The following is an 18,848-nucleotide window of genomic DNA, read 5'->3' as shown; positions in this document are numbered from 1 at the left end:
TTTGAAAACTATAGTGTTGGAATCTGTACATCAGTTTCAGGAAATATGATATGAATAAGTTAAAAGATTATTGCTGTGCAAGGGAAAAGGTTTTATGGTGGATCTGGGGAAATACTGTATATTGTATATATGAATTTCGGTGATCTAAGACTCTTCTGAAGCTGACATTATGTTGGGATTCACTTTACGGGAAGTTTTGGATCACAGAGTGGTTCAACAATGGCAGCAGAGGAATACTGATATGGGATGTTATTGACAGGATATATATGGTTGACAGGGAGTTATACAGGGCATATGCCCAGGGTATATGGTAATGTCTATATATACTCATAGTGGAAACAAAAACAACAGCTGGGGGGGTACTGGGCTCCTGGCCGGGGGGTCACTGTTGTGGGCCCTGGGAGAGCAGCGGCAATCCTCCAGGTGCAACGGCAAGAACCAGGAAGGAAGGAGGGCCCAACAGTGGGCTCGTGATACTAATGGTTACACTTTTGAGCCTATATACCTGCAATAAGAACAAGGCCTAGAGTAGCATTGTGCCTGGGGGTTTCCTCCTGACAGCCTGCATGTTACTCAAATGTGGCCACTCTCACAGCCAAACTCAGCGTGTAAATGCGATGCATTCCCCCCAGAGTGGGACATGACACCCGGGGATGAGCCTCCCTGGCACCGAGGGATCACTACCACATACCAGCTGAAGAAGCAACTAGAAAATGACCTTGAATTAAAGATTCAATGCGGAACAGCAGAATATACCTGTCTACATATAATGACATGACTTCGGGAAGCTGTTTGACCTAATGTAAGGGGGAAATGGAAAGGAGAAATGAGATTATAAGGCTGTGAGTCTCTAAAAAAGAGTCTGGAGGTTGACAGAAGGAATACCCCTATGTACAACTGAACAGAGTCTAAGAGACAGATAAGGTAGATACAACCCCAGGTATTGGTTCTTTTGAGGGATAAAGAGACCCACGGGTTCTATGGTCATGGCAGAAGGGGTTCACTGCCATGACAGATAGCCCTTCTTTGGAGCTGGTGTTTCTGCGTGATGGAATTGGACTCAGAGGGGATCTCTTTTCACAAGACTTGCATGCTACTTTATTGGAATTGTAGTCGGTGCTGGGTTTAAGATATATGTAGGGGATTTGAATCTCTGGACTGATAATATGACACCCAGGCCCAGAGCCTCAACAGACTTCAGCTCCTACACTTTGATTTATTGGACTTACTCCACTCAGCTAACATGGAGTTGAAGAAGGTCAACCACCACAACATGGAGCCTAGAGTGTCTACAACTGGAAGCGGGAGGAGTGCATCCAGTACCCATATGGAATCTAAGCCCTCACTTGACATAGATGTGCAATGGACACAACCAATCCAATGTCCACAGAGAAAATGTGGAATGGGTGTGGGAACGGTAGCCATGGTGGCTGCTGGGTGTGGGGAACGGGAGGAAGAGATGAGATGTGGAGGCGTTTTCGGGACGTGGAGTTGTCCTGGATAGTGCTTCACGGACAATTACGGGACATTATAGATCCCCCCAGGGCCCACTGGATGGAACGTGAGAGAGTCTGGGCTATGATGTGGACCATTGACTATGGGGTGCAGTGATGCTCAGAGATGAACTTACCAGGTGCAATGGATGTGTCATGATGATGGGAGAGAGTGTTGCTGTGGGGGGAGTGGGGGGTGGGGGCGGTGGGGTTGAATGGGACCTCATATTTTTCATAATGTAATTTAAAAAATAAATAAATAATTAAAAAAAAAAAGAAAGTAAAAAGGGAGCCCACACAGTGGGAGAAAATATTTGGCAACCATATATCTGATAAGAAACTTATAACTTGCATATATAAAGAACTCCTATATCTTGAAAATAAAAAGATAAACAACTCATTTAAAAAATGGGAAAAAGATTTAAACAGACACTTCTCCAAAGAAGAAATACAAATGGCTAGAAAGCACATGAAAAAAATGCTCCAAATCTCTAGCAATCAGGGAAATGCAAATCAAAACTACAATGAGATACCATCTTACTCCCATAAGATTGGCAGCCATGAAAAAAACAGTAGAATACAAATGCTGGAGAGGATGTGAAGAAAGGGGAACACTCATCCACTGCTGGTGGGAATGCAGAAGGATCTAACCATTCTGGAGGACAGTTTGGCGGTTTCTCAAAAAACTAACCATAGATTTGCCATATGACCCAGCAATACTGAAAACAAGGACACAAACCGATATATGTACACCAATGTTCATAGCAGCATTCACTATCGCCAAAAGTTGGAATCGACCCAAATGCCCATCAAAAGATGGATGGATCAATAAAATGTGGTATATACACACAATGGAATACTACTCGGCTGTAAGAACAAACACACTACAAACACGTGATAACATGGATGAATCTTGAGAACCTTATGTTGAGTGAAGCAACCCAGGCATTGAAGGACAAATACTACATGACCTCCATGACATGAAATAAGCAATCTGCCTCAGAGAGCTAGAGACTGAACGATAGGCTTACAGGAAATCGGGGATGGAGGAAGGATGTGAGCCGACGTCTGCAGGGGTGGAATTTATGATGAGCTGGCGGTAAGTATGAACACAAAGAAGAGATAAAATGGGGGCAAGGGGTTGCCTTTGGGTGGGGCTTTGTGTGTTTGAGGTGGGCTGGGGATGGGTGGATGGGTAATATTGCCCAAAAAGTGGGGGGAGGGAGGGGTAGCATACGAACATAGGAGAGTGTCAGGTGGTGGTTGAGAGTAAAATGCTGAGAAAATCGTATCAAAATATAATTAAGAGGGTTACCTGTTTACGATGCTCGGAGGGGATGGTCTGATGCGGGACGGGCTCCTGGGGAATGTCTGAATGCTCATCTTGCCAGAGTGGGTGGTACCATTGGGTAGAGACCCAAGTAGTGAGAGTGGGGGTAGACCCACATCCTGGGGAGGACTAATGCCATCAAATAGAGGGAACTGTATCTCTCCAGAGAAAGGGTGGCTCCCAGGGCATTGGGGCAGTTCAGCAAGTTAGGCCCTGAACACTGTTGCAAGTATCTCTGGACGTGGCTCCTTGGGAAACGGAGGTTGGCTGTCACTGTGGGCACCAAGGGGATGGGAAAATGGATGTTAAATGTGTGGAACCAAGGTAAATGTGGGGTAAGAGAGGATTTTTGCAAGAGTACACAAGGATGGATATAAAACATGTAATATTACACCATAAACATATAGGGGATGACAGACTGATAATGTAAACCATAATGTAAAACATAGGATAACTAAAAATTTAGAAAACTGTGTGTCCTAAAGTATGCACCACAATGTAAGCACAGATGTCACCCTGTTTGAAAGCTATTGTCTCAGACTCTGTACATCACTTTAAGTAAATATGATGTGAATACGTTGTAAGAGTATCACTGTGGAAGGGAAAAGATTTTGTGGTGGATGTGTGGGAGTGCTGTATATTGTATATTGAATTGCTGTGGTCTAGGGCTCTTGTGAAGAGAAGGTCAATAATTAGGGGGAAAAAAAAAAAGAAAAAATAGGATGTAGAATTTTCCAAACCAATATGTATTAAATATCTAACCTTTAAACTCATCGCTATATTCCATTTTACTAGTAAGGGAACCAGACATTATATTAGGCTTCACTTTTAGGAAGTTTTGGATCACAGAGTGGTTCAACAATGGCAGCGGAGGAATACTGGTATAGGATACTATTGACAGGTGATATATGGCTGACAGGGAGGTATACAGGGCATATGTCCAGGGTGCATGGTAATGTTTGGATATACTCATAGTGGCAACAATTAAAAACTACAGCTGGGAGGGGGTACTGGGTTCCTGGCTGGGGGTGCTCTGTCGTGGTCCCTAGGGGAGCAGTGGCAGTCCCCCAGGTGCAGCAGCAAGGACCGGGAAGGAATGAGGGTCCAACCGTGAGCCCTGATACTAATGACTAGGCTTGTGAGCCTATATGCCTGAAATAAGAACAAGGCCTAGAGCAGCACTGTGCCTGGGAATTTCCTCCTGACATCCTTCATGTTACTCAAATATGGCCAGTCTCGAAGCCAAACTCAGCATGTAAATGCAATGCCTTCCCCCCAGCGTGGGACATGACACCCAGGGATGAGCCTCCCTGGAACCGAGGGATCACTATCAACTACCAACTGATGATGCAACTGGAAAACCTTGAATGCAGATCAGCAGAATATCCCTGTCTACATATAATAACATGACTTTAAAATGCTGATTGACCTAATGTAAGGGGGAAATGGAAAGGAGAAATGAGTTTATATGGCTACAAGTCTCTGAAAAAGAGTCTGGAGGCTGTCAGAAGGATTGCCCTTATGCACAACTGAGCAGAGTCTAAGAGACAGATAAAGTAGATACAATCTCCAGGTATTGGTTCCTTGGAGGGCTAAAGAGACCCACGGGTTCTATGGTCATGGCAGATGGGGTTCACTGCCATGTCAGATAGCCCTTCTTTGGAGCTGGTGTTTCTGCGTGATGAAACTGGACTCAGACGGGATGTCTTTTCATAAGATTTTCATGCTACTTTACTGGAATTGTAGTTGGTTTTGGGGTTTAAGATATATTTAGGGGATTTGAATCTCTGGACTGACAATATGATAGCCAGGCCCTGAGCCTCAACAGACTCCATCTCCTATAATCTGATTTATTGGACTCACCTCACTCAGCTAAGATGGAGTTGAAGAAGGACAACCACCACACCATGGAGCCTAGAGTGCCTACAATTGAAAGCAGGAGGATTGCATCCAGTATCCATGTGGAATCTGAGCCTTTTCTTGACATAGAGGTGCAACAGACACAACCAATCCAAGGTCCACAGAGAAAAGGTGGCATTGGATTGGGAAAAGTGGACATGGTGGCTGATGGGTATGGGGAATGGCAGGAAGAGATGAGATGTGGAGGTGCCTTTGGGACTTGGAGTTGCCCTGGATGGTGCTTCAGGGGCAATCACCGGACATTGTAAATCCCCACAGGGCCCACTGAATTGAATGGGGGAGAGTATGGACCATGATGTGGACCACTGACCATGAGGTGGAGAGATGCCCAGTGATGTACTTATCAAATGCAATGGATGTGTCATGATGATGGGAGTGTTGCTGGGGGAGGGAGTGGTGGGGTGGGGGTGGTGGGGTTGAATGGGACCTCATTTTTTTTTAATGTAATATTTTTACAAAATCAATTTTAAAAAAAAGAAGCAATCTCTACTAGGCTTTCAAATTATATGTTCACAATCATTTGTTACTACCCTCTTTCCAATGTAAATTTGGGTTGCACAGGAACCTACCACTTCTTTTCAACATCTTTTCTCTTGTCTTGAAAAAGGAACTTTAAATTTGTCATAATTAGTATCTTTAATTTTGTGATTATCAACTGCTGGCTATTTTTCAGAGGTTAAGCACATTTTTAAATCCCAAAAATACATATTGATTTTTTTTAATTTAATTTTATTTTTTAATTGATTTTGCAAAAATATTACATTAAAAAAATATATGAGGACTCCTTCAACCCCACCACCCCCACCCCACCATGATTATTTTGTAGGCTTTCTATAATACTTATATGCCTTTTCTTATCATTCAAGATTAGATTGGCAAAATTCTTCCATGTTGGTGTGAGTGGTTATAATTTTTGTAGCAGTCACTGTTGCACTGTATTCAAATAATTTCTTTTACCTCAATTCCTTTCTCCACTCTTTTATGAACATCTTGGTCATTTTTCAGGTTTTTTTTTTTGTAATACAAGAGTAATTTTTAAAAAGTCTTTTAAACAGGCTATTCCATGTGTCCTTGAGCACATGTGCAATGCCCCAGGGTGCATATCTAGTAGTGGAATTGCTGGGTCAAACTTCAATGCACCATTTCTGCAGCAATGTACACTTTCAGCATCAGTATAGGAAAATGCTCTTTATTCAATATGCTTGCAAACACTGCCTCTATTTTATAGGAATATAAAATATATTTTAGTCTTTAATTTTCATCAACCAATCATGATGAGCAGTTTCTCCTTTTTCCTGCATCCCAATCCCCTTTATCCTTTCTAATTGTTTTCATACTCAGGATAAAGGCCAAAAGAGTCTCCTATCCCAGGCTGTTAACATGTCACACTTTTAAGGAAGGGGTTTTAGTTGTGAACTCAGGCTGTTGCCTTCCTCTTAGAAAAAAGAACTTGGATGTCTTTCTGAGATCTACTTCCTCCACATCTTCTCTCCTGCTTTTCCTACATCTATGTTCAATTTTCCACTAACTTATGGATCACCTTTTCAGAATGCTTTTAGTTGAAGTGAGGATGACATTTCCATTTGTGTCCAATTTTCCTGGTTGATGTCAGTAATTTGGGGGGAAAAGTGGTTTCAAGTACAGAGTGAGAAGTAAAACTAAGGAAGTTTTAAATAACTAAAGTTCACATGCAAACAAAAACAGTGTAGTATATTTTGTGAATATAAATTAATTTTTAATTCATTAAAATATGTGAGAGTAACATTTTCTAATTATTAAAGAAACAATTCACAGCTAAAAATAGCAGGGACAATTAGATTAAGTATTAAACAGTCATTGTAGTACAGAGCAAGTTGGCTTGGCTTCCTGTCAGAATTAGTTAAGGACTAGGAAAAAAGTAAATGACTTCTTTGACTATTTTGTGTATTTGCATTTTACCCCCACAGCAAATAAAGGATGACATGAGTTCATCTGATCATAATTAAGTTTGTATGTTTACTGGAACTGTTTTATTTACCTGGAAAATAGCTATACTCTCTAAATGAAATTACTTAGGAAACAAATTCATCCTTGATAGGATTTTTTAAATAATGTGATGATATAAAGAATAGAAAATAAAAAATCCTTCACATAACAATAACTGGAACATTTATTTGATTTACACTTATTTACAAAAATGTACATTTCTCTTCTATCTTTACACTGACCTCTGAACTAATGGCAAAAATTGGACATGATCATGTATTTTCTATGTCCATCTCTGGACATACATGTAGTTATGAATCTGAATTCCATTTTACTGACCCCTAATGGTGTTTGGTGTAGATCATGAACTCTGGGAGCTAGGGCTTATTGTTTAGACACATTCCTGACTCAGGCAGATGCTAAATAAACATATTCTCTCATGAGAGCTGGGCCCAGAAGCACTGCACAGACACCAATCAAAAGTGGTCACAGGTGTTTTTCTTTCAAAATCACAAAGTGGCCCATTATAAAGGTCATGATCCACTTTTAAGCACACATTTTTAAAATGAGTCACTGTACCCAAGGTGAAACTATGTGCAATTATAGAGTATTGAGTAACAAGGATCTCCCCAAACATGGGGTTTAGTCAGCTCTTTAAACACTGCGCTAATAGTTTTTCCTCAGCATACAATTAGTGCGGTCACCCCTCGGGCTGAAGTGTGGTTTGCTGGCCCGGCGGGGGAGCGGCCACAGTAGGCCAAGCTTCTACCCCCATAATAGGGTGGCTAGTCGGACTCACCGCCACCCCTGAAGGAAGCTCGGCATGGGCGCAGAGTGCCCTCGGGTCTCCCCTTCTCGGCAGCCATGCTTCCGCGGCCGCCCCTCCTCCCAGATGGCGCCACACGATGCCTGTGGGGCAGCACCCTTCTTCTTCTTTCTCCCTGCGCAGGCGCAGGGCAGAAAATTCCAGTCTGCCCTTTTCCCTCCCCCCCCCCACAGCAGCAACAGCCAGGCGTGGGCAGGAAACTCCAGTCTGCCCTCTACCCCAGCAACAGCAGCCACCAATCACTAAACCCTGCCCCCTCCCCCAGCAACAGCGACAGCCAATCCCTAATCACCACCCCTCCCCCATCCAGTACTGCCCACTGACCATTCTCCAGCAACCAATCAGAACAGGGCATGGCTTCGACCAATCAGCCTTCCCCAGCCCCTATAAAACTGTTGCCTCTCCCTCAATAAAGTGGACTTGCGTGTTTACCTTGTCTCCGCGGTAGTTCTTCTGCCATGCGCCCTCCAGTCCTGAGAGCCCCCGACAAGGGCCTGGCCTCCCTTGTCCCCAGTTCGTCGCCTGCTTCTCCGGGCGACCCCTTCGTCGCCGACTTCGCTGGGCAACCCCGTCAGCCAAACCGCACAACCCCTGTGAGACCAACCCCTCATCTGCTGCCGGACCGACCCCTCGTCCCAAGTGGGACCGACCCCTCATCCCAAGCAGGACTGACCCCTCATCCAAAGCTGGACCGACCCCTCGTCTGCAGCCAGATCCAACCTCTACCGACCGAGCAAGCCGTCACAAATTAGTACACATTCCATTTATAATTAAAAAGCTATTTTTATAAATATTTTTTCATGTTCTCAGTCTTGGAATATAGCATCCCTACTATCTAATCTCTATAGCTTTTCATCTGTATTCATTTAATACAATTTAAAATGAAAGGAAAGAAAGAACACTGAAATAAAATCTGAACATGAATAAAAGGGGAAAATGTTAGATTGTATATATGGTAACAATAAATTTTTTAAATGAAATTTAAAAAATCCATAGTAGTACACTACATAAATAATGAACCTTAAGTTAAACTTTAATTAATAGTACAATCATGGATAATGGATGCAATTCTCCTGCGTGTAGTTGTAGGCACTCTCAGCTTCTTGGTGTGGTGGTTGACAATTTTCACCTGCCTGGTAGCTGGCCAGGGTAAGTCTAATAAACCAGAGGGTAGGAGTTGCAAGTCTTCTGAGGCTCAGAGCCTGGCTGTCACATGGACAGTCCAGAGATTCAGGTCTCCTGAGTATACACCAACTCCAGTGCCAACCACAGGTCCAGTAAAAGTAACAGAAGAGGCATGTGTAGAAAGGTCGTATCTGAGTCCAACTCCATCACATTCAGGAACATAAATTCCAAAGTAGAGCCAACTGACATGTGGAATCTAAGCCCCCTCTTGATATAGAGGGGGACTGGACATAACCATCCCAGGGTCCACAGGATGGAGGAACAGAGTATGCATTAAAGTGGACTTACTGATATTCTACTATGGAACTATTGTGATTAGTAATGGAAAAAACTGTGTCATTTATGTAGAGAAAGTGACCACAGTAGCTGCTCAGGGTAGGGAGAGGGAAGAAGAGATATGATGTGGGGGCACTTTCAATACTTGGAGTTGTCCTGGGTGGTACTACAGGGAGAGATGCTGGACATTGTATGTGCTGCCATGGCCCACTGGGTGGACTGAGGGAGAGTGTAAACTACAATGTAAACCACTATCCATGTGGTGCAGCAGTGCTCCAAAATGTATTCAAAAATGTATTCCAAAATGCAGTGAATGTGCCACAATGATGAAAGGGTTGTTAATATGGGAGAAGTGGAGTGAGTGGAGTGGGGGTATATGGGGACCTCATATTTTTTTAATGTAACAAAAAAAGAAAAAATACTACAATCATAAAAAGGTACTTCCCTCAATTGTAACAAATGTCTCATATTACATCAAGGAGTTGGTGATGGGGTGGTAATGGGAATCCTGTATTTCATGCATGATTGTTCTGAAAACCCACAAAACCTCTAATAAAGGGGAAGAAAACAATCTCTCTGGACAGATAGACACACACATGTACGCACACAAACAACACAAGCTGGAGACACCTAGACACACAGAAACCCAGCTATGCATGATGCATGCACACACATGGATACACACACACACACCTCCTCCTTTTTCCCTCCCTTCCACCCATAGACCATGTCCTCTTCTGACGCTACCTGCCCCCTTCCCCACTGCCTTGTAAAGAGCCCTTGCTGCTGAGACTGCTGGGTAGAGGAGGCTGCTCTCATCGCCCCTCCCTGCACAGAGCAGCTCCATCCTCTCCTCCTGCTACTCTCTGGACCAAGGTGCCAGGTTGGGCCTTCACCAGGACTGCAGAAGTTTATGCTGTTGACAGGGGGGCCAGATGGCCAAGCCACGTGGGAGCTGAGAGGCACAAATGGGAGACAGGGACAGAATTCAGGGAGGAAAAGCAGGCTAAAAAAGAGGAGAGGCCTGAACACTGTGTGTGTGAACTGCTCAGGTCCCTCTTGAGGCCGCTGAGGCCCTGGACCAACATGGGCATAGTTGGCATCTCCTCAGCATTCACAGGGCTTTCTTATTGTCACCAGCCCATCAGCCTAGAGCCTGCATGAGTTTTAGAATGGAGGGGGTCTTAAACACCTGATTGTCAAAAACATCATTGTTATAGAAGCTCATTGTTTCCTAAACAGAGGGGGGCATTAGACAACCACTCATGGCCTAATTCTTTCCACCAAACCTGCTGGTTAGCATCTGCATCTGTAGGAATTGGGGACTATGTCTAGATCACTCGACACAATGCCAATGCCAAAAACCCAATCAGCATCTGCCTTTGGGGATGTGATGATGCTAAAATGGGCACATCTTAGCAGAAAATTTTCTGTTGGACTTTATATAAAGCAGCTCTTCCTAGTGGTCATTGTCAGATTGATGTATGGGGAATATATCTTTTGGCTTGTTTTTCTGTTATAGAATAATAAATGGAATGGATGTATAGAATCTGTCCAGCTAGGATGGAAATATGATAGGGCCTTAAGAAGGAATAAAGTTCTGATACATGTGACAACAACATGGATGAACCCTGAAGACATGTTATGTGAAATAAGCCAGACACAAAAGCACAAATATTGTATGATCTCACTGATATGAAATAATTAGAATAAACAAACACAAAGTCAAAAGCTGGAATACTAGTTATAAGGGGATGGGATGGGGAGAGGGAATAGGAAGATAAGGCTTAACCTGCACAAAACATCCCTGTTTGGGTTGATTGTAAAGTTTTTGTAGTAGGTGGTGGTGATGGTAGCACTACATTGTGGATGTAAGTAACATCTCTAAAATACAGATCCAACTTTGGTTACAAAGGAATATGTTACCTTGTATAGAGAGTAATAGAATAAAATTTTTAAAAAAATCCATGGCACTGCATGACACACAAAGAGTGAACCCTCAGAGATGTATTCACCAAATGCAATGAATGTCTCGTGATGATGGAGGAGGTTGTTATGGGGGGAGGAGTGGGGTGACGGGGGTGGGGGATATATGGGGACCTCATATAATTTGAATGTAACTTTAAAAATGTAAAGACAAAAAGAATAGAAAAATAAATAAATAAATAGTGAACCCTAAGTTAAACCATAAAATATAATCTATAGTTCAATTTTATAAAAGTGCCATCGATTTTAAAAAATATACCATACCAATGCTAGGTGTCAATAACAGGGTGGCATATGGGAATGTTGTATTTCATGCATGATTGTTTTGTAAACCAAATGTTTCTCTATTTAAAACATATATGAATAGAGAGTAGGATCACACATAGGAAGATATTTCCTGTCTAGATTTTGACGTTTCACTCAGCAGAAGTCCATCAAGAAGCTTGTATAAGTTTTTTTTTAAGATTTATTTTTTTATTTCTCTCCCCTTACCCTGCTCCCCAGTTATCCGCTTGCTGTGTTCATTTGCTCTGTGTTCTTCTGTGGCCGCTTCTATCCTTATCAGTGGCACCAGGAATCTGTGTTTCTTTTTTGTTGCATCATCTTGTTGTGTCAGCTCTCCATGTGTACCACACCATTCTTGGGCAGGCTGCACTTTCTTTCATGCTGGGCAGCTCTCTTATGCCAGATAGCAAGTTACCAACAATCCAGGCATTTCTGTGGGTCAGAATTCTGCTAGGTTAGCTGGGTTGTCTGCTCAGGGTCTTACCAGGTAGAAATCAAGTGGTCCCCAGGGCTGTTTTTACCTGACATTCTAGGGGGAGTTCACTTCTTTGATCATTCAGAAGCTTGGTAAACTGGGTGGTTCTTTCTCTAGCTTTCCATATCTCCCTCCATCTTCAGGGCAGCAGTGGCACCTGGAGTCCTTCTCATGCTTCCCATCTCGCTGACATCCTCTTCCTCACTCCATGGCATTTCAGGCTCATGTGACTGCACTGGATGCCTCCTCCTCCTTAGAGTTTTCAAGTACACAAAGCCCCATCAGCCTGCAGCAGTTTGACTGACAGTTGCCCCTTCCCAGCTGAATGCCTATGCCTCCTGCCTTCCAGTCCACAGCTCACCAAGTGTCTTATGATCTCAGTCTGTGACCCCACCATGACCTGTATCCCCACTTTTTTCTTTGGAAATTTCCAAAAAATCTACTTGCTGCCAAATTCAGGGCCAAATCAGCCCAGGTCTAACCTGGAAATATCTGTCACCTTCTACTTCTTATTTTTTTGACATTTTTATTGAAGTATATAATTCACACATGAACATAATGTATAGTAAAAGTTGTGAACTTACAAAATAAACATGCATAACATCATACAAGGGTCACATACATCATCCCAATACCTTGCATTGTTGTGATACATTGGTTACAAACCATGGAAGAGCATCGCCAAATACCATCACTATTGTCTATATTCTACACAAACGCATTCTTTCCCCAACCCACCTCATTTTTTAAAATATATTTTTATAACAGATGTTGTGAACTTACAAAACAGTCAGGCACATGAATAAAATTCCCATACAACACCCCTTCACCAACACACCACACCATGATGGAATATTTGTTAGATTATGAAATAATATCAGATTATTACCACCAACAATGGTCCATAGCATACATTTGGCACATTTTTTCCATTCCCCCATTATCAACACAGTATATCTTTGACATTGATGAAGAATTTTACAGTATTGCTGTTAACCACAGTCCATAGGTCACACCAACTGTATTTTTCCTATGCTTCTGCACATCCAAACACCCTGCAACAGTGATGTACATTCACTCTAGCTCACAGGACACTCTTGTATCTGTACCACCAATCACAATTCTCATCTACCTCTGAATTCACTGTGTTATTCAATCCCAAGATTATTCTCTGACTTTCTTTCAATTGACATTTACTCCCCCAGACTGTCCTTTTCAGTCACAATCACTTTTGTAGACCAGCTGCTACTCACTATGTGTTACCCTCAACTCTATCCATTTCTACACATATACAGTCAACTTAATTGAAACTTCTACATGCATTAAGCATCAGAAGTGGTGGCAGACTTGGCCCAGTGGTTAGGACATCTGCCTACCACATGGGAGGTCCACGTTCAAACCCCAGGGCCTCCTTGACCCATGTGGAGCTGGCCCATGTGCAGTACTGATGTGTGCAAGGAGTGCCGTGCCACGCAGGGGTGTCCCTCACATAGGGGATCCCCATGTGCAAGGAGTGTGCCCCATAAGGAGAGCCGCCCAGCATGAAAGTGCAGCCTGCTCAGGAATGGTGCTGCACACACACAGAGCTCACACAACAATATGACACAACAAAAAGAAGCACAGATTCCTGTGCCACTGACAACAACAGAAGCGGACAAAGAAGATGTAGCAAAATACGCACAGAAAACAGACAACCAGGGTGGGAGGGGGAAAGGGAGAGAAATAAATAAATAAATAAATCTTGGGAAAAAAGCATCAGAAATTCTTCTCAGCCCTCCTCTCATCTCCTAATAACCTATACTCCAGGTTTTAACTGAATGCATTTACTATTCATATTTAGTTCATATTAATGAGACCATGTAATATTTGTCCTTTTGTGTCTGGCTTACTTCACTTAGCATAATGTCTTCAAGATTCATCCATGTTATCAAATATCTCCCAATTTCATTTCTTCTTACTGCAGCATAGTAGTCCATCAAATGTCTATATATTTTCTTTATCCACTCATTGGTTGATGGACATTTGGATTGTACCCATCTTTTGGCAACTGTTAATAACACCACTATGTGGTGATGCAACTAGAAAAAGACATTGAATAAAAGGGGGAAATGGTAGAGACAAATGAGTTTATATGGCTAAGAGACTTCAAAGTGAGTCAGGAGGTCATCAGAAGGGGTGCACTTACACACATCTCAGCAGGAACTCAGAGACAGCCAAAGTAGATACAATCCCAAGTAGTGGTGTTCCTGAGGGCTATGGAGACACCCAGGTCCTATGGTCATGACAAATGTCTCTGAATTTCAGTGCCTTGCCAGTAGGTCCTACTTTGAATTTGTGCTCCTGAGTGTGACAGAGTTGGACTCAGGTGTGTCCTCTCTGCACATGCCTCTTCTGTCACTTTTACTGAACCTGTGTTTGGTGCTGGGGTTGGTGTATGCTCAAGATACTCGAATCTCTGGACTGGTCATGTGCCAGCTGTGCCCTGAGCCTCAGCAGAATTGTAGCATCTACTCTCTGATTCATTGGACTTGCCCATGTTGGCTAACAAGGAGGTGGCGATGGTCAACCACCACACCGGGGAGCCAAGAGAGTATAACTGCAAGCAGGAAAACTCCATTCATCAGCTATGTAGGATCTAAGTCCCCTCTTGAGTTAGAGGTGGGGTGGGCATCGCCATCCCAGGGTCCTCAAGATTCAGGAATAAAACATGGATTAGGGGGGATGTACTGGTATTCTATTATAGAATCACTGTGACTCTAGCAATGGAAGAAACTATCATTGATGTGGAGACAGTGGCCACGGTAATTGCTGAGCATAGGGAGAGGGAAGAAGAGGTGTGATATGGGGGCATTTTCAGGACTTGGAGTTGCCCTGAATGATATTGCAGGGACAGATGCAGGACATCATATATCCTGCCATAACCCACTGAATGGACTGGGAGAGAATGCAAACTACAATGTAAACAATAATCCATGCTGTGTAGCAGTGCTCCAAACTGTATTCATAAAATGCAATGAATGTGCCACACTGATGAAAGAATTTGGTGATGTGGGAGGAATGGGGGTGTGGGGAGTGGGGGTATATGGGATCATCTTATATTTTTTAATGTAACATTTTGTATGCTCTATGTATCTTTAAAAAAAATTTTTTTTTAAATCTATTTTAAAAAACTAACACCACTATAAACACTGGTGTGCAGATGCCTGTTTGTTCATAAATGCTTTCGTTCTTTTGGATATATTCCTAGTAGAGGAATTGCTGGGTCATATGACAGTTCTATAGTTTGCTTTCTGAGGAACCACTAAACTGCCTTCCACAGAGGTTGCACCATTTTACAATCCCACCAACAGTGAAGGAGTGTTCCTACTTCTTCACATCCTCTCCAGCACTTACTCTTGTCTGTCTTTTAAATAATGGCTATTCTATGTGGTGTGAGATGATCTTCATTGCTGTTTTGATTTGTATTTTCCTAACAGCTATGATTACGGAATTTTTTGTGCTTTGTGGCCATTTGTATTTCCTCTTTGAAGAAATGCCTATTTAAATCTTTTCCTCATTTTAAAATTCAGTTACTTGTCCTTTTATTGCTGAGTTGTATGATCTCTTTATATAGAATGGAAATCAAATGCTTATTGGATATTTGGTTTCCAAATATTTTTTCCCATTGAGTGGGCTGCCTTTTCACCTTCTTGAAGAAGTCCTTTGAATCACAGAAGTGTTTAAGTTTGAGGAGGTCCCATCTTTCCATATTTTCTTTCATTGCTCATGCTTTCAGTGGATGGTTTATGAATCCACCACCAACACCAGGACTTGGAGATGTTTCCCTACATTTTCTTCTAGGAGCTTTATGGTTCTTCCTTTAATATTTAGGTCTTTGATACATTTTGAGTTACTTTTCATATAAGGTGCAAGCTAGGGGTCCTCTTTCTTTTGGCTAGATATCCAGTTCTCCCAGCACCATTTGGTGAATAGACTGTTCTGCCCCAGCTAGGTGGGTTTGACAGGCTTGTTAAAAATCGCTGGGCCACAGATGAATGGGTCTGTTTTTAAAGCATCAGTTTAGTTCCACTCATCTATGTTTCTATCTTTATACCAATACCATGCTGCTGCTGCTGTTGTTGTTTTTACCAGTGTAGCTAGGTAATATGATTTAAAGTCCAGAAGTAAGAGCCCTCCAACTTTGCTTTTCCATTTTAAGATGTTTCTGGCTACTCAAGGCCTCTTACTTTTCCAAATAAATTAGATAATTGTGTTTTTTCCATTTGTTTAGAAAATGATGGTGTAATTTTGGGGGGATTTCATTCAATCTGTATATCAATTTGGGTAGAATTGACATCTTAATGACAGATAGACTTCTAATCTATGAGTGTGAATGTTCTTATAATAATTGAGGTCTTGTTAAATTTCTTTTAGCAATGTATTGTAGTTTTCTGAAAACAAGTGCTTTATATCCTCATTTAAGTTTATTACTAAATATTTGATACTTTTAGTTGCTATTATAAATGGATTTTCCTGACTTCTTCCTCATATTGTGCATTACAATTGTATAGAAACACCACTGATTTTTGCATATCAATCTTTTTTTTCATATTTTTTTAATTGACTTTGTAATAATATTACATTAAAAATATATATGTGAGGTCCCATTCAGCCCCACTCCCCACCCCCCCTCTCCCCCCCCAACAACACTCATTCCCATCATCATGACACATCCATTGGATTTGGTAAGTACATCTTTGGGTACCTCTGCACCTCATAGTCAATGGTCCACATCATGGCCCATACTCTCCTCCATTCCATCCAGTGGGCCCTGTGAGGATTTACAATGTCCGGTGATTACCTCTGAAGCACCATCCGGGGCAGCTCCATGTCCCAAAGACGCCTCCACCTCTCATCTCTTCCTGCCTTTCCCCATACCCATCGTCCACCATGTCCACTTTTCCCAATCCAATGCCACCTCTTCTATGTGGACATTGGATTGGTTGTGTCCATTGCACCTCTATGTCAAGAGGAGGCTCAGATTCCACATGGATGCTGGATGCAATTCTCCCATTTTCAGTTGTAATCACTCTAGGCTCCATGGTGTGGTGGTTGTCCTTCTTCAACTCCATCTTAGCTGAGTGTGGTAAGTCCAATAGATCAGATTGTAGGTGCTGGAGTCTGTTGAGGCTCAGGACCTGGCTATCACATTGTCAGTCCAGAGATTCAAATCCCCTAAATATATCTTAAACCCCAACATTAACTGCACCTCCAGCACATTAGCATTGCATATCAATCTTGTATCCTGACCCTGTAATGAAGTCTTTTCTTAGCTCCAGCAATGTTGTAGATTTTTCAGGACTTTCTAGGTATAGGATCATATCATCTGCAAATAGTGAAAATTTGACTTCTTCCTTTCTGATTTGGATGTCTTTTATTTCTTTCTCTTGCCCGATTGCTCTAGCTAGAACCTCTAACACTATATTGAACAACAGTGGTGATGTTGTAGAATTTGAGAGAGGTTCAATTATGTGCATATAGAGAGGCCAGGACTCAGGAATGAGTTTGAGAAGGAAAAATGGTTTATTGATGGCCAGACTTGGGATTTCTGTTTCAATCCCGAACCCAGGAACAAGACTTTCAAATTTCTTTTATACAGAGAGGAAAGGTTCAATGGTCCCTTTGTTTCAGTTCTCAATAGGCTTGAATTAGCATATATATCTTCCACATCTTAGGTAAGCTTTTAGCATGGACTTCATGCATTCTAGATAAGCTTTTAGCATATTTGGTTTGCATTTCCCCTAAATACTTAAAGTTTATAGACCTTGCATTGTTAAACTGTTTCCTGTGACTGGAGTCATTGCCATTGTCACCAAGGGCAGGACTGCAGCCTCTTACTGTTTCACACCCACAAGTCAGACAGCTTACATTATCTCTGAAGAGACAAAGAGCCTCCCACCCATAGTCCACATCAGTGACAGTGGGCATCCTTATATTGTCCCTGATCTCAATGAGAATGCTTTCAGTATTTTGCCATTGAGTTCAATGTTAGCTGATGGTTTTTCATATATGCCCTTTATCAAGTTGAGAACGTTTCCTTCAATTACCATCTTTTGTAATATTTTTATCAAGAATCGATGCTGTTTTTTGTCAAATGCCTTTTCTGCATCAATCAATAAGATCATGTGACTTTTCTTCTTTGATTTACTTATGTGGTGTATTATGCTGATTGATTTTGTGTTACACCACCCTTCCATGCCTGATACAAAGCCTACTTGATCATGATAATTCTTCTAATATGTTGTTGGATTCAATTAGCAAGTATTTTTTTGAGGATTTCTGTATCCATGTTCATTAGAGAAATGGGTCTGTAATTTTCTTTTTAAAATATCTTTATCTGGCTTTGGTATTAGGGTGATATTGGTTTCATAGACTGAGTTTGGTAGTGTTCCTTATTGTTCAATTTTTTGGCAGAGCTTGAGTAAGACTGGTATTAAATTTTCTTTGAATGCTTGGTAGAACTCACCTGTGAATCCATGTGGTCCTGGGCTTTTCATTTGGGGGAGCTGTTTGATGACTGTTTCCATCTATTTGCTTGTGACTGGTTTGTTGAGATTTTCTGTTTCTTCTAGGATCAGTGTAGGATGTTCAGATGTTCCTAGGAATTTCCCCACTTCATCTACATTGTCCATCTTTTTGGCACACAGTTGTTCAAAGTATCCTCTTATCGATCTCTTTAATTTCTTTGGGGTCAGTAGTAATGCTGCCATTTTCATTTTTTATTTCATTTATTTGCATCTTTTTTTTTTTGTCAGTCTAGCTAAGGGTTTCTCAATTTTGTTACTCTTATCAAAGAACCAATCTTTGGTTTTTGTTAATTCTATTATTTTTTTTATGCCAAATCATTTATTTCTGCTCTGATCTTTGTTATTTCATTCCTTCTATTTGCTTTGGGATTAGTTTGCTGTTCTTTTTCTAGTTCCTCCAGTTATGTAGTTAGGTCATTGCTTTAATCTCCTTTTTCTTTTTTACCATAAGCTTTGAGGGCTATAAATTTCTCTCTCAGCACTGCCTTCACTGCATCCCATAGGTTTTGATGTTGTATTCTCATTGTCATTTGTCTTGTGA

Source organism: Dasypus novemcinctus, chromosome 29, assembly GCF_030445035.2.
Source record: "Dasypus novemcinctus isolate mDasNov1 chromosome 29, mDasNov1.1.hap2, whole genome shotgun sequence".
NCBI lineage: Eukaryota > Metazoa > Chordata > Mammalia > Cingulata > Dasypodidae > Dasypus > Dasypus novemcinctus.
This window is presented reverse-complemented; position numbering follows the sequence as displayed.